Below are 12,974 nucleotides of genomic sequence, written 5' to 3'. Positions count from 1 at the left end.
CTTGCTTTTTAGTGTTTCTTGTGTTATAATGTATATATTTTTGCATCTTGGATTAAGTTAATGCTTGGATTTTCTAGCTAGCTGTGTATTCTTAGCTGTATCAATTGATTTGGTGTAAAATATTTTCAGGGTAGGACCTTAAGGTATTAGGTGTGGCTCTTAAGACTCTCAGAGTATCTACAAAGATGTTCTTAGGGGTTGAGTTTCCCTGCTATAGGAGTATTCAAGCAGGCTGAGTGGAATAATATACTGGTAGATTCTAAAATTTAGCTAAACACTGTACCCATTCCATCAAAAACAGCCCCGAGTATGTATGCAAGAGTAGTTATTATAACGACCAGATCCTCTATCAACAAAGAGGTTTAGATTTCGATTTCTGGTCTGTTGAGGGATCCAAGTCAGCTTGTGACCTGGTGAGACCCTTCCCTGGTGCAATCCCAGTTACCTTGGGTGATTGTGGTCTCAGTCAAGTTGCTGCCTGGGTTGTCGGGCTGCTGTTCTGATTTCTGGAGCTGGGCACTTGCTTTTCCTACGGGGCAAACTGAGCCGCTGCCGCCGCCTCTGCAGATGTTGTAGGTGCCACCGCCGGAGCCCCCACCACTGCTGAAGCTGCCGTTGTCGTGTCCACCGCTGCTGCTCACCCCGAAGCCGCTGCTCTCCTGGGTCCGCTGCTGCTGGGGCCACTGGTACCGGTGCTGGAGCCGCTGAAGTTGCTGCCAAATTCTGCTCCTGCTTGGGTCCCGCCGTCAGCCCAAGTTGGCGTGGCCGGGTCCCGGGCTGCTGCTGTGTTCGCTGGAGCTGGGTTCAGGCGGCAGGGGAGGGGAGGGAGCCGCGGCTGTTCTGGTTGTATTGTGTGCTTTTACCTCGCGGTCTGCTCCTCCCTCCGTTGCTCGCTGCCACTCTCCCCTCACGTTTCCCGAGTTGCGGAGAGCGCGGTGTGAGGGGAAAATCCCGCACCTGGCTTGTCCTGCGGCTCGAGCCGAGAGTCCGGCGGTTTTCTGCCGCTCCGCGGTTGCGGCGGGTAGCTGAGCCGCCCCGGAGCCGCTGTTCCCGCCTGTGCAGGCTCTGGATGCTCTATAACTCTTCCACTTCTCCGCTGCCGCCTCAACTTCCTATACACCTCACTTTTTAGTAAAAGTGTGTATTTTGCTGAGTTTTTTTTGGTCTTCCCCCCCCAGGCTGTTTTGGCGTGGTACCTACGCCGCCATCTTAACCGGAAGTCCCTTAGGTTTATTTTTGAGGTAGGGTTTCACTCTAGCCCAGGCTGACCTGGAACTCATTCTGTAGCTCAGTCTGTTCTTGAACTTATGGTGTTCCTTTTAATGTAGCCTCCCGAGAGAACTGGACTTGCTTATTGTATATTTCACTTTAGAGGCAGGGTTTCACATGGCCCAGGCTAGCCTCAAACTCATCTCACTTTTTGCATGACCATAACTTCTTCCTAGAACCCTAGGGTAGAGAATAATGTTTGCTTCCTTAGTGACCTTAGGTTGTTGCCCAGAGTTTAGTTTATTTGTTCCTGATTTCTGTTTGTGTCCTTTATGACAGCTGTTATTTCTTGATTTTGGCATCATGCCTACCTATACCAGGCATCCCGTTAAATTTTCTGCTTCTAATAGAAACATATTCAAGCCCTTGGATGCCCATGTACACATACATGTGCCATGTACACCCTTGGAGGAATATAACAGTAGCCAGTTTTTAATAGTCTGTAAAACTTCCCAGTGAGTAATAAGCATGGGGTTTTGCATGTGAATTTGGGTATATATTTTTTTGTTTTGTTTTTTTGAGGTTGGTCTCACTTTAGCCCTAGCTGACCTGGGATTCACTATGTAGTCTCAGGTTGGCCTTGAACTCATGGTGATCCTCCTACCTCTACCTCCCAAGTGCTGAAGTTAAAGGCATATGCCACCACACCCAGCTTGGGCATACCTTTTCTGTGTGCATATGGGTGCACATGCCATATGGCACATGCCAGCAGACATTTTGAGAGGTTTGTGCTTCATCTTCTTTGAGACACTTGCCACTGCAAACAAACTGCCAGACTACAAATGAGCATCAGATTAGCTGTCCTGTGAGCTTTGGGTCTCCTGGGTTCACATGCCATTGTGTAGATGCTCTAGGATCACAGATACAAGCACCACTTTGCATCTAGCTTTCCTGGGTTCTGAGGAATTGAATCCAATCCAACAGGCTTTACAAGCGTCTTTAGCTGCTGAGACATCTTTCTAGTCCTGATTGTATACTAGTAAGACAACTCTTACAGAGTGAAAAGTGCACTACAGTGGGTGTGGTAGTACATGTCTTTAACCCAGCACTCAAGAGGTAGAGGTAGGAGGATTGCTGTGAGTTCAGAGCCAGCTTGGAGCTACTGCATGAGCTCCAGATCAGCCTGGGCTAAAGAGAGACCCTAAATAAAAATAAAAAAAAAAAAAGAAAAACCAGCTGGGAGTGTTGGTGTGCCCCTTTGATCCCAGCACTTGAGAAGCAGAGGTAGGTGGATCACTGTGAGTTTGAGACCACTCTGAGACTACATAGTGAATTCCAGGTCAGCCTGAGCTAGAGAGCAAGACCCTACCTTGAAAAAGAAAACAAACAAACAAACAAAAAAACCCAAAAAGTGCACTACACTTGACTGACATCAGCAGCCCCAGGTGGAAGGAAAGATCTTTTCTCAGGGAAATATGCAGATGAGTGATAGGAAGAAGACATCTGCCATTCTACTCTGGCCTCCAAATGCATGTATGCATGCACGTGGGGGTACAAATCTGCATACATCACACACCATGCCATACACAGACACAGATACACAAAATAGCACCAAGCAAACAAACTCTCCAAAGCACATAAAAATAAACCCAAACAAAATGATTCTGTGAAAAGCATCCATCATGAGTCATGTGTATAAGATATTAACTTTATAATGTTTGAAGTTACTCTTTTTTTTTTTTTTTATGGTTTTTCAAGGTAGGGCCTTGCTTGCTCTAGCCCAGGCTACACTGAAATTCGCTATGTAGTCTCAGAGTGGCCTCAAACTCATAACAGTACTCCTATCCCAAGTACTCCTGTCCCAAGTGCTGGGATAAAAGGCGTGTGCCACCATGCCTAGCTACTCTCTTGTTTGGTTCTTGTTGGCCTGTACCTGTTCCTGCTGTTTGGCTTTCTCCTGAGTGGTCAAGCTTGGTGAGATAAATGACATATTACTGCATAGGTAGAATTTAGACTTTGTTCTGTCTTTAACAACTCTAGAGATCTGAAAAAAGGTTCAGAAGGGCAATCAAGATTGTAAGAATTTAGTGACATGATTCATGGGTTAAGTTGTTTAGTCACTGTTTTATAAGCCTGTAGCACAAGCCAGATGTGGAGACCTTTGAGGACACTGTGATTAGCCTGTGGTAGGACTTAGGCTAAACCTTTGGACTTAGTAATAAAAAAGGCTTTGGTGTAAAGCTTCCATTCAATCCCTTCCTCAGGAAACATTTATTTAGGGAAACAGTGTACTAGGTATTTTACTTAGTACTGGGAAGAGAACTCTGAACAGAGGGGAGACATATGTTATCACATAATTACCTTGCAATATTAAAAACTACATTGATAGGTATGATAGAAGTGAGTAGGACAGCTCTATTTATTTATTTACTTATTTGGGTTTTCAAGGCAGGGTCTCACTCTGGCCCAGGCTGACCTGGAATTCACTATGTAGCCTCAGGGTGGCCTCAAACTCACACTGATCCTCCTACCTCTGCCTCCTGAGTGCTGAGGTTAAAGGCATGCGCCACCACACTGGCTCTAAAAATTTTTTTTATATTATGTATCAGTATGTTCATGTATGTGGTATTTGTGTGGTCAGAGGGCAACTTTTGGGAGGGTCTCTTGTTCATCACGGAATTAACCAAGCTAAGCTGGTCTGCTTTCAGGAAATTCTGTCTCCACCCCCCCCCTTTCTTTTTTGAGGTAGGGTCTCACTCTAGCCCAGGCTGACCTGGGATAAACTATGGAGTCTCAGGGTGGCCTCGAACTCATGGCGATCCACCTACCTCTGCCTCCCAAGTGCTGGGTTGAAAGGCGTGCACCACCACGCCCGGCTTCCACCTCCCTTCTTGCTATAGGCATGCTGGGGTTACAGAAACCTGATGTAGTTTCTGGCTTTTTGTTTCCTTCCTTTGTTTTCTTCCTTTCTCTCTCTCATTCTTTTCTTTCTTTTTCATGCTTTTCTTTCTTTAATATTTTATTTATTTATTTATTTTTGGATGTTTTTGAGGTAGGGTCTCACACTAGCCCAGGATGACCTGGAGTTCACTATGTAGTCTCAGGCTTTGGTACTGAATAATTGAACCCAGACTGTCAAAGCTTTATAAGCAAGTTCCTTTAGTGCTGAACCATCTCTCCAGCTCCACTTTCTTCTTTTCTTTTTCTTTCTTTCTACTCGTCCTCCCTCCGTCCCTTCCTTCTTCCTCTCTCTTTTTTATTTTTAATATTTTATTTTTATTTATTTTTTCTCCATTTTTATTAATATTTTCCATGATTATAAAAAAAATCCCATGGTAATGCCCCCCCCTCTTTATTTATTTTTTGAGAGAGGGAAAAAGGCAGAGAGAAAGAGAGAGAGAGAGAGAGAGAATAGGTACCAGCCACTGCAAAGGAACTCCAGATGCCTGTGCCACCTTGTGCATCTGGCTTACATGGGTTTTGGGGAATTGAACCAAGGTTGTTTGGATTCACAGGCAAGCACTTTAACCACTAAGCCATCTCTCCAGCTTTTTTTTTTTTTTTTTTTTTGAGGTAGGGTCTCACTCTAGCCCATGCTGACTTGAAATTCACTATGTAATCTCAGGTTGGCCTTAACCTTGTACTGATCCTCCTACCTCTGCCTCCTAAATGCTGGGATTAAAGGAAGGCATGTGCCACCATGCCCAGGTCTTCCTCTCTCTCTCTCTCTTTTTTTTTTTCTTTTTTTTGAGGTAGGATCTCTAGCCCAGGCTAACCTGGAATTCATTATGTAGTCTCAGGGTAGCCTCGAACTCACAGCAATTAGCCCACCTCTTTCTCCCGAGTGCTGGGATTAAGGGAGTGCACCACTACACCTGGCTTCTTTCTTTTAATAAAAAATTTTTCATATTATTTATTTATTGATGTATTTGAGAGAAGGATGTGTGTGGAGGATGGACCAGCCAGGGTCTCCAGCTGATGCATATAAACTCCAGACACATGAGCCTCCTAGTACATCTGGCTTACATGGGCCGTGGGGAATCGAACCTGGGTCCTTTGGCTTTGTAGACAAGCACCTTAACTGCTAAGCCATCTCTCCAGCACCCTTTCTGTTTTTTTTTCTTTTCATTTTTTTTAAAAAAATATTTTTTGTTCAATTTTTATTTATTTATTTGAGTGACAGACAGAGAGAAAAACAGATAGAGGGAGAGAGAGAATGGGCGAGCCAGGGCTTCCAGCCACTGCAAACAAACTCCAGACGCGTGCGCCCCCTTGTGCATCTGGCTAACGTGGGACCTGGGGAACCAAGCCTCGAACCGGGGTCCTTAGGCTTCACAGGCAAGCGTTTAACCGCTAAGCCATCTCTCCAGCCCTTTTCTTTTTCATTTTTATTTCAAGGTAGAGTCTCACTGTAGCCTAGGTTGACCTTACTCTATAGCTCCAGATTGGCCTCAAGCAAACTGATTCTCCTACCTCCTGAGTGCTGGCATTAAAGGTGTGTGTTACCATGCCTGGCTGGTTTCCAGCTTTTCTTTTTTTTTTAATTAAAAATTTTTTTGTTGTTAGAAACTTTGTTGTATGCACAAATCATGTGTTGGTCCCATTCCCCTCCTCCCTGCCCCTATTCCACTCGGGCCTTCCTCAGTGGGGTTATTTAGGATTGGGTTATAGCTTATGAGATGAGAATAGCAGTCATTCATTGTGTGGTTTCTGACTTTATTATTTATTTATTTATTTGAAAGAGAGAGAGAGAGAGAGAGAAAGAGAGAGACAGAGGAAATGGGCACACCAGGGCCTCCAGCCATTGCAAATGAACTCCAGTTGGATGTGCCACCTAGTGCATCTGGCTTACATGGGTCCTGGGGAGTTGAACCTGGGTCTTTTGGCTCTGCAGGCAAATGCCTTAACCACTAAGCAATCTCTTTAGCCTAGTTTCCAGCTTTTATGTAGAGTATGGGGATCTGAATTCAGGCACTTAAGAGTTGCATAGCAAGTCCTTTCTTTATTGAGCCATCTCTCCAGCCCAAATTTTATTTATTTACTTTTTGTTAGTGAGATGGTTTTGCTACATAGCTAGGCTGGCTTTCTGCCTCAGTCTCCTAAGTGTAATAAGACTGGATGTTTTAGTTGAATATTAAAATATTTATTAGAGCCAGGCATGGTCGTGCACACTTTTAATCCCAGCATTTGGGAGGCAAAGGTAGGAGGATTGCTGTGAGTTCAAGGCTACCCTGAGAATAGTGAATTCCAGGTCAGACTGGGAGCAAAACCCTACCTTGAACCAGCCTCCCCCCACCAAAAAAAAAAAAACAATTAGAGAAAGAAAGAAAAGATGGGATATGAGTACATCAGAGCCTCCAGCCACTGCAAATGAACTCCAGATCCATGGCCACTTTGTTTACATGGGTACTGGGGAATTGAACCCCAGCCATCAGGCTTTGCAAGAAAGCACCTTTTATTGATAAGCCATCTTTCTAGCCTTGAGCTGAATACTAAAACACATTTTAGCCAGGCATAGTGACACAGGCCTTTAATCCCAGTACTTGGGAAGCAGAGGTAGGAGGATAGCTGTGAGTTCGAGGCCAGCCTGAGACTACATAGTGAATCCCTGGGCTAAAGCAAGACCCTATGGTGAAAAACCAAAAATAAGTAACAAATAAATAAAATAAGGAAAAGCACATTTCAGAGAGATAGTGGTAGGTTTAGAGAATTCTAGGTCATTTGTATTGCTGGAATGTGGGCTGGGAGAGGGGCAAGGAGGTAGCTCAGGGTAGTTTAATTCTATATGATGTCTGAACAGGTTGGGCTTGATCTTGAAGGTAAGGGAAGCTATTGATTTCACATAAAGAGGCTGTTTGAAGGAGGTGGGATGTATTGCCATGATCAAAATTGGTTCAAAGAGAATTTTGGCTTTTAGAAAGAATGAGATTTAGAAGGTAGAGAGACCAGTTTAGAGACCTAAAAAGCATTTCATGTGAAGGGTGTGAAAAAGCAGTGGCCTTAGGGACTGAGATGAGAAGATAGATGAGTAAAGAAATAGTTACAAGGTGGAATTTATAGGACTTCTGAAAATGAGGGGTGTGTGTGAGCTTTGGAAGTGAAACTAAGGGCTTGAATTTGGACAGCAGTGTTGTGGGGGGCGGGGGGGAACTACCATCTGAAATAGGAGAGGTGGGCTGAGTGATGAGGTAGAGGAAGCTTCTGGGATCATCATGGTACCCTTTATTTATTTATTTATTTTTTAAGCCAGGGCCTCCAGCCACTGCTGGATGTATGTGCCACCTTGTGCATCTGGCTTATTGTGGGTCCTGGGGAATTAAACCCGTGTCCTCCTTTGGCTTTGCAGGCAAGTGCCTTAATCATTAAGCCATCTCTCTCCAGCCTTAGGATTCTTTTAATGTTTTTCTTTTTTTTTTTTTTTTTTTTTTTGGTTTTTCTAGGTAGAGTCACAGTAGCTTAGGCTGATCTGAAATTCAGTATGTAGTCTCAGGGTGGCCTCAAACTCACAGCTATCCTACCTCTGCCTCCTGAGTGATGGGATTAAAGGTGTGTGCCACTGTGGTGGCTTGATTCAGGTGTCCCCCATAAACTTATGTGTTCTGAATGTTAGCTGATAGAGATTTGGGAATTAATACCTCCTAGAGGCAGTGTATTGTTGGGGGCGGGCTTATGGGTGTTATAACCTGTTTCCCCATGCCAGTGTTTGGCACACTCTCCTGTTGCTATTGTCCACCTTATGTTGTCCAGGGGGTGATGTCCACCCTCTACTCATGCTGTTATTTCCCTTGCCATCATGGAGCGTCCCCTCAACTCTGTAAGCCAAAATAAATCCTTTCTTCTCAAAAGCTGCTCTTGGTTGGGTGATTTCTGCCAACAATGCGAACCTGATTGCAACATCCACCATGCCTGCTAAAATATTTTTTAATCCCAGCATTTGGGAGGCAGAGGTAGGAGGATCACTGTGATTTTGAGGCCAGCCCTGAACTACAGAGTGAATGCCAAGTCAGCCTAGGCTAGAGTGAGATCCTACCTTGAAAAAACCAAACAAAATAAAAAAAAAATGATTTTCATGGTGGTGGTGGGTACTTCAGGGCTACTTGTCATTGCATATGAACACTGTACACTTAGGTCACTTTTTTTTTTTTTGTGGTAGAGTCTCACTCTAGCCCAGGCTGACCTGGAATTCACTATGTAGTCTCAGGGTGGCTTCGAACTCATGGTGATCCTCCTACCTCTGCCTCCCAGAGTGCTGGGATTAAAGGTGTACACCACCATGCATCCAGGCCAGATAGGTTTAATCTTCAGCAGGGTCAAAACCTGGTATTGTCATGCATGCCTTTAATCCCAGCCCTCAGGTGGTGAGGCAGGAGGTCATCTTTAGCTACATAGTAAATTTACATCCAACATTGGCCCTGCCAATCATAAACATTCATTTTCTTTTTTTTTTTTTTTTTTTTTCAGGTAGGGTCTCACTGTGGTCCAGGCTGACCTGGAATTCACTATGTAGTCTCAGGGTGGCCTAGAACTCATGGTGATCTTCCTACCTCTGCCTCCCAAGTGCTGGGATTAAAGGTGTGCGCCACCATGCCCTGCTTAACATTCATTTTCCCTTCCTTCCTTCCTTTTTTTTTTGGCTTTTTGAGGTAGGGTTTCACTCTAGTCCAGGCTGAACTGGAATTCACTGTGTAGTCTCAGGGTGGCCTGGAACTCACAGTGACCTACCTACCCCTGCATCCCAAGTGCTGGGAATAAAGATGTGGGTCACCATGCCCGGCAACATTCATGTTCTTGAGCACAACTCTACAGTCTGTAAATTCTGCACTGGCAGGGGCCTGGGTCTGTATTACAATCTACCACATCTCTGGTGAAAAAAATCAAAGAGAACTTGATAGTCTTTGAGTAAGGCAGGTGGGATGCCTGTAGTCTCAGCTACTCAAGAGGCAAGAGGTGGGAGAATGTGAGTTCATGAATGTGAGATGAGACTGGGCAGCATAGTCTCATTTTTTTTTTTTTTTATTTCCAAGTTAAGGTCTCACTCTAACCCAGGCTGACCTGGAACTCACTATGTAGTCTCATGGTGGTCTTGAACTCACAGTGATTCTCCTACCTCTGACTCCCAAGTGCTGGGATAAAGGTATGTGCCACCATACCTGGCTTCAAAAAAATTTTTTTTAATGGTATAAAGCTGAAAGAGGTGGGCTGAAGTGAGACCCTACAATGGGGGAGATAAAAGCAGAGAGAGGAGATTTAATCAATGCACATTGATGAAAGGAATAGAGAGAGGGTTCATCTTTGGGGTACTGACATGGGGGTCAAGGGCGAAGAAGTATACATAATTAAGCAGTCCTGGTCAGGTATGGTTGATCATAGTTGATCTATTCTGGTTCTGCAGGGTGGTCAGAATGAAGAGACAAGCTGGTTTTCAGGAGATAGTTACTTCTGCTCCAGAGAGGAGCTTCAGCTGCATAGATAATTGTTTTCAATTTACGGGTAGTTTGTCTGAGGCTCTGCTGTCCCTGGAGTCCAAGATGACTCCAGATGTATGATAATGATTGGATTTTGGAACTTGGCCACGTCCTAAATCTCTGCATGGTAGTGCTATTGTAGCATCTTCATGGCACATATGTGGGGTTTGATCTTGTAAGAATAGAAATGATACAGGAATTGGGGTGTCTGAGAGTGACAGGGCCTTTCTTAGCTCTTTGTTGAGCTTTAACCTAGGAGTTTGGGTGCCAGGATGTCTTGGTCACACAAAACTTCTATTGACTCAGTGAGCACCAGGTGCTTGTGTTATGATTTCAACGAATTGAAATCCACTGACTAGAGGGTAAGGTTTGCAAGACTTTATTATATTATAGATATAACTTAAAGTACTTAAGGAAAGAATGTATAGAGAGCTCCTGCCCAAGAGAAGGCCTTTCTTTTTCTTTTTTTGATTTGGGCAACTTGTAGGTAGTGGCATCATTTCTAAGGAGAGGAAATTTTTTTTTTTTTTTTTTTTTTTTTTTTTAGGTAGGGTCTCGCTCTAGCCTAGGCTGACTTGAAATTCACTATGTGGTCTCAGGCTGGCCTCGAACTCATGGCGATTCTCCTACCTCTGCCTCCCGAGTGCTGGGATTAAAGGCATGTGCCACCATGCCCGGCTTGAAAATGGTATCTTTAAAAAAATGTGTGTGTGTGTGTGTGTGTGTGTACATATATTTAAATTTTTAGAAATATTTTTATTATTTATTTTGAAGAGAGAGAGAAAGAAGCAGAGAGAGAGAGAGAGACTGGGCATGTCAGGGCCTTCAGCCACTGAATGAACTCTAGATGTGTGCACCCCCTTGTGTACATGTGTGACATTGCATGCTTGTGTCACTGTGTGTCTGGCTATGTGGGGTCTGGCAATTTTGAATATGAGTTCTTAGGCTTTGCAGGCATATGCTTTAACTGCTAGGCTATTCTTGCAGCCCAATTAAAGTTTTTTTAATTTGCAAGAAGAGAGAGACTGAGAGAGAGAGAATGGGTGCACCAGGGCCTCCGGTCTTTGTAAATGAACTCCAGATGCTTGCACTGTGCATCAGGCTTTACATGGGTATTGGGGGATTGAACCCAGGTCATTAGGTTTTACAGGCAAGTGCCTTAACTGTTGAGCCATCTTTCCAGCCCTGAAAAGTGACATCTTGAATTGTAAATGTAGGTTTAGTATTGCAGGTGGTTATACCCATCTTTTTTTTTTCTTTTCTCTTTTTATGAAAGAGAGGGGGGGGGGGGAGAGAGAGAGGGAGAGAGGGAGGGAGAGAGAATTGGCATGCCAGGAACTCAGCCACTACAATTGAACTCCAGACAGCATGTGCCACCTTGTGCGCCTGTGTGACCCTGCTCTTGTGTCACTTTGTGTATCTGGCTTGCTTACATGGGATCTGGAGAGTTGATTAGATCCTTAGGCTTCACAAGCAAGCACCTTAACCACTAAGCCATCTCTCCAGCCCAATATAACTATCTTGAGCTTTGAAAAGAGATATGGCTGGAGATGGAGCAATAAACAAATGTTCTTAAAGCTATTGTGATGTTTTGTGCACTAGTCAGTCTTCATGGAGCTATTGGGGTGTAGGGGGAAGATGCACATTAGGTTATAATTGATTGTGGATGTATTGTGATTTGCAAGGCAAAGAGCTTCAGGAGAACTGTCCTAGCCTAGGAGTTTGGGAAGTGACGTTAGAAGGAAGAAGAATCCATCAAGAGTGGAAGGCAAAACCAGATATGGTAGTGCACACCTTCAATCCCAGCACTTGGGTAGCAGAGGTTGGAGGATTGCTGTGAGTTTGAGGCCAGCCTGGGACTACAGAGTGAATCTGAAAGTGAGATCCTACCTTGAAAAAACAAAAAACAGCCAGGGGTGGTGGTGCAGAGGTAGGAGAATTGCTGTGAGTTCAAGGCCACCCTGTGACTATGTAGTGAATTTCAGGTCAGCCTGGGCTAAAAAAAAGGGGGGGGGGACTGGAGATATGGCTTAGTGGTTAAGGTGCTTGCTGGCAAAGCCAAAGGACTCAGGTTTGATTCCACAGATTTCCCAGTACTCAGGTAAGCCAGATGCACAAGGTGGTTCATGTGTCTGGAGTTTGTTTGCAGTGACCAGAGGCCTTGGTGTGCCCATTCTCTCTCTCACTATCTCCTTCAAAATAAATAAATAAAAATATTTAAAAATATACCACACAAAAAAACCCAAAATGAAAATAAACAGCCTCTCCCCCCAAAAAATAGAGAACAGAGAAGTGTTTAGGCAGTAGGGACATAATGTAGGAAGGCCTTAAGGGCATTTCTGAGACAGTGAAAGGCCTTTGGGATGGGGCTGCAGTGTTGAGGTTAAGGTAGGAAACACTAAGAGTTGACCTGGAAAGGGAGGAGGAAAGACAGGGTGGGTTGCTCAAAACTTTATAAGAAGTTCTAATTATTACTGCTATACAATTAATTGCCTAAAACTTGGTGGCTTAAAACAATAGTCATTTTGTCATTGGTGAAGGGACTGGTGAGGAGACATGGATCCATACTGTCACTCTCAACAGACTGAGGAGTTCCCCAGACTTTTAGGGACCACAACTCAGGCTAAACCCAGGGTTTGTGGATTTAATACTGAAAGAATTAAAAATAGGGCTGGATCTTAGCCATAGCAATAAGGCAAGAGACACACATAAAAGGGATACAAATTGGAAAGGAAGAAATCAAGTTATCATTATTTGCAGATGACATGATTCTATACATAAAGGACCCTAGAGACTCTACTAGCAAGCTGTTAGAGCTGATCAAAACCTACAGCAATGTAGCAGGATACAAAATAAATACACAGAAATCAGTAGCCTTCATATATGCTAACAACAAACACACAGAGGATGAAATCAGAGAATCACTCCCATTCAAAATTGCATCAAAAAAAATAAAATACCTTGGAATAAACCTAACCAAGGAAGTAAAGAATCTATACAATGAGAACTTTAAAACACTCAAGCGAGAAATTGCCGAAGACACTAGAAAGTGGAGAAACATCCCTTGTTCCTGGATTGGAAGAATCAATATTGTGAAAATGGCAATCTTACCTAAAGCAATCTACACATTTAATGCAATCCCTATCAAAATTCCAAAGGCTTTCTTCATGGAAATAGAAAAAACAATCCAAAAATTCATTTGGAATCACAAAAAACCTCGAATATCTAAAATAATACTGAGCAACAAAAAAGAGGCTGGTGGTATCACCATACCTGATTTTAACCTATACTACAGAGCCA

The 12,974-nt window shown here is 43.7% G+C and overlaps 1 protein-coding gene across 3 annotated transcripts in view; it reads left to right on the top strand.

Annotated features, from left to right (window-relative positions):
* Slc7a7 (solute carrier family 7 member 7) overlaps window positions 1-12,974 on the top strand; it is a 127,609-nt gene that overhangs the window by 53,202 nt on the left and 61,433 nt on the right. The window lies entirely within an intron of this gene.

The sequence above is a fragment of the Jaculus jaculus genome, chromosome 7, assembly GCF_020740685.1.
Source record: "Jaculus jaculus isolate mJacJac1 chromosome 7, mJacJac1.mat.Y.cur, whole genome shotgun sequence".
In the NCBI taxonomy this organism is placed as follows: Eukaryota; Metazoa; Chordata; class Mammalia; order Rodentia; family Dipodidae; genus Jaculus; species Jaculus jaculus.
Note: the sequence above shows the minus strand (reverse complement) of the source record. Positions and strands in the feature narration are given on the sequence as shown.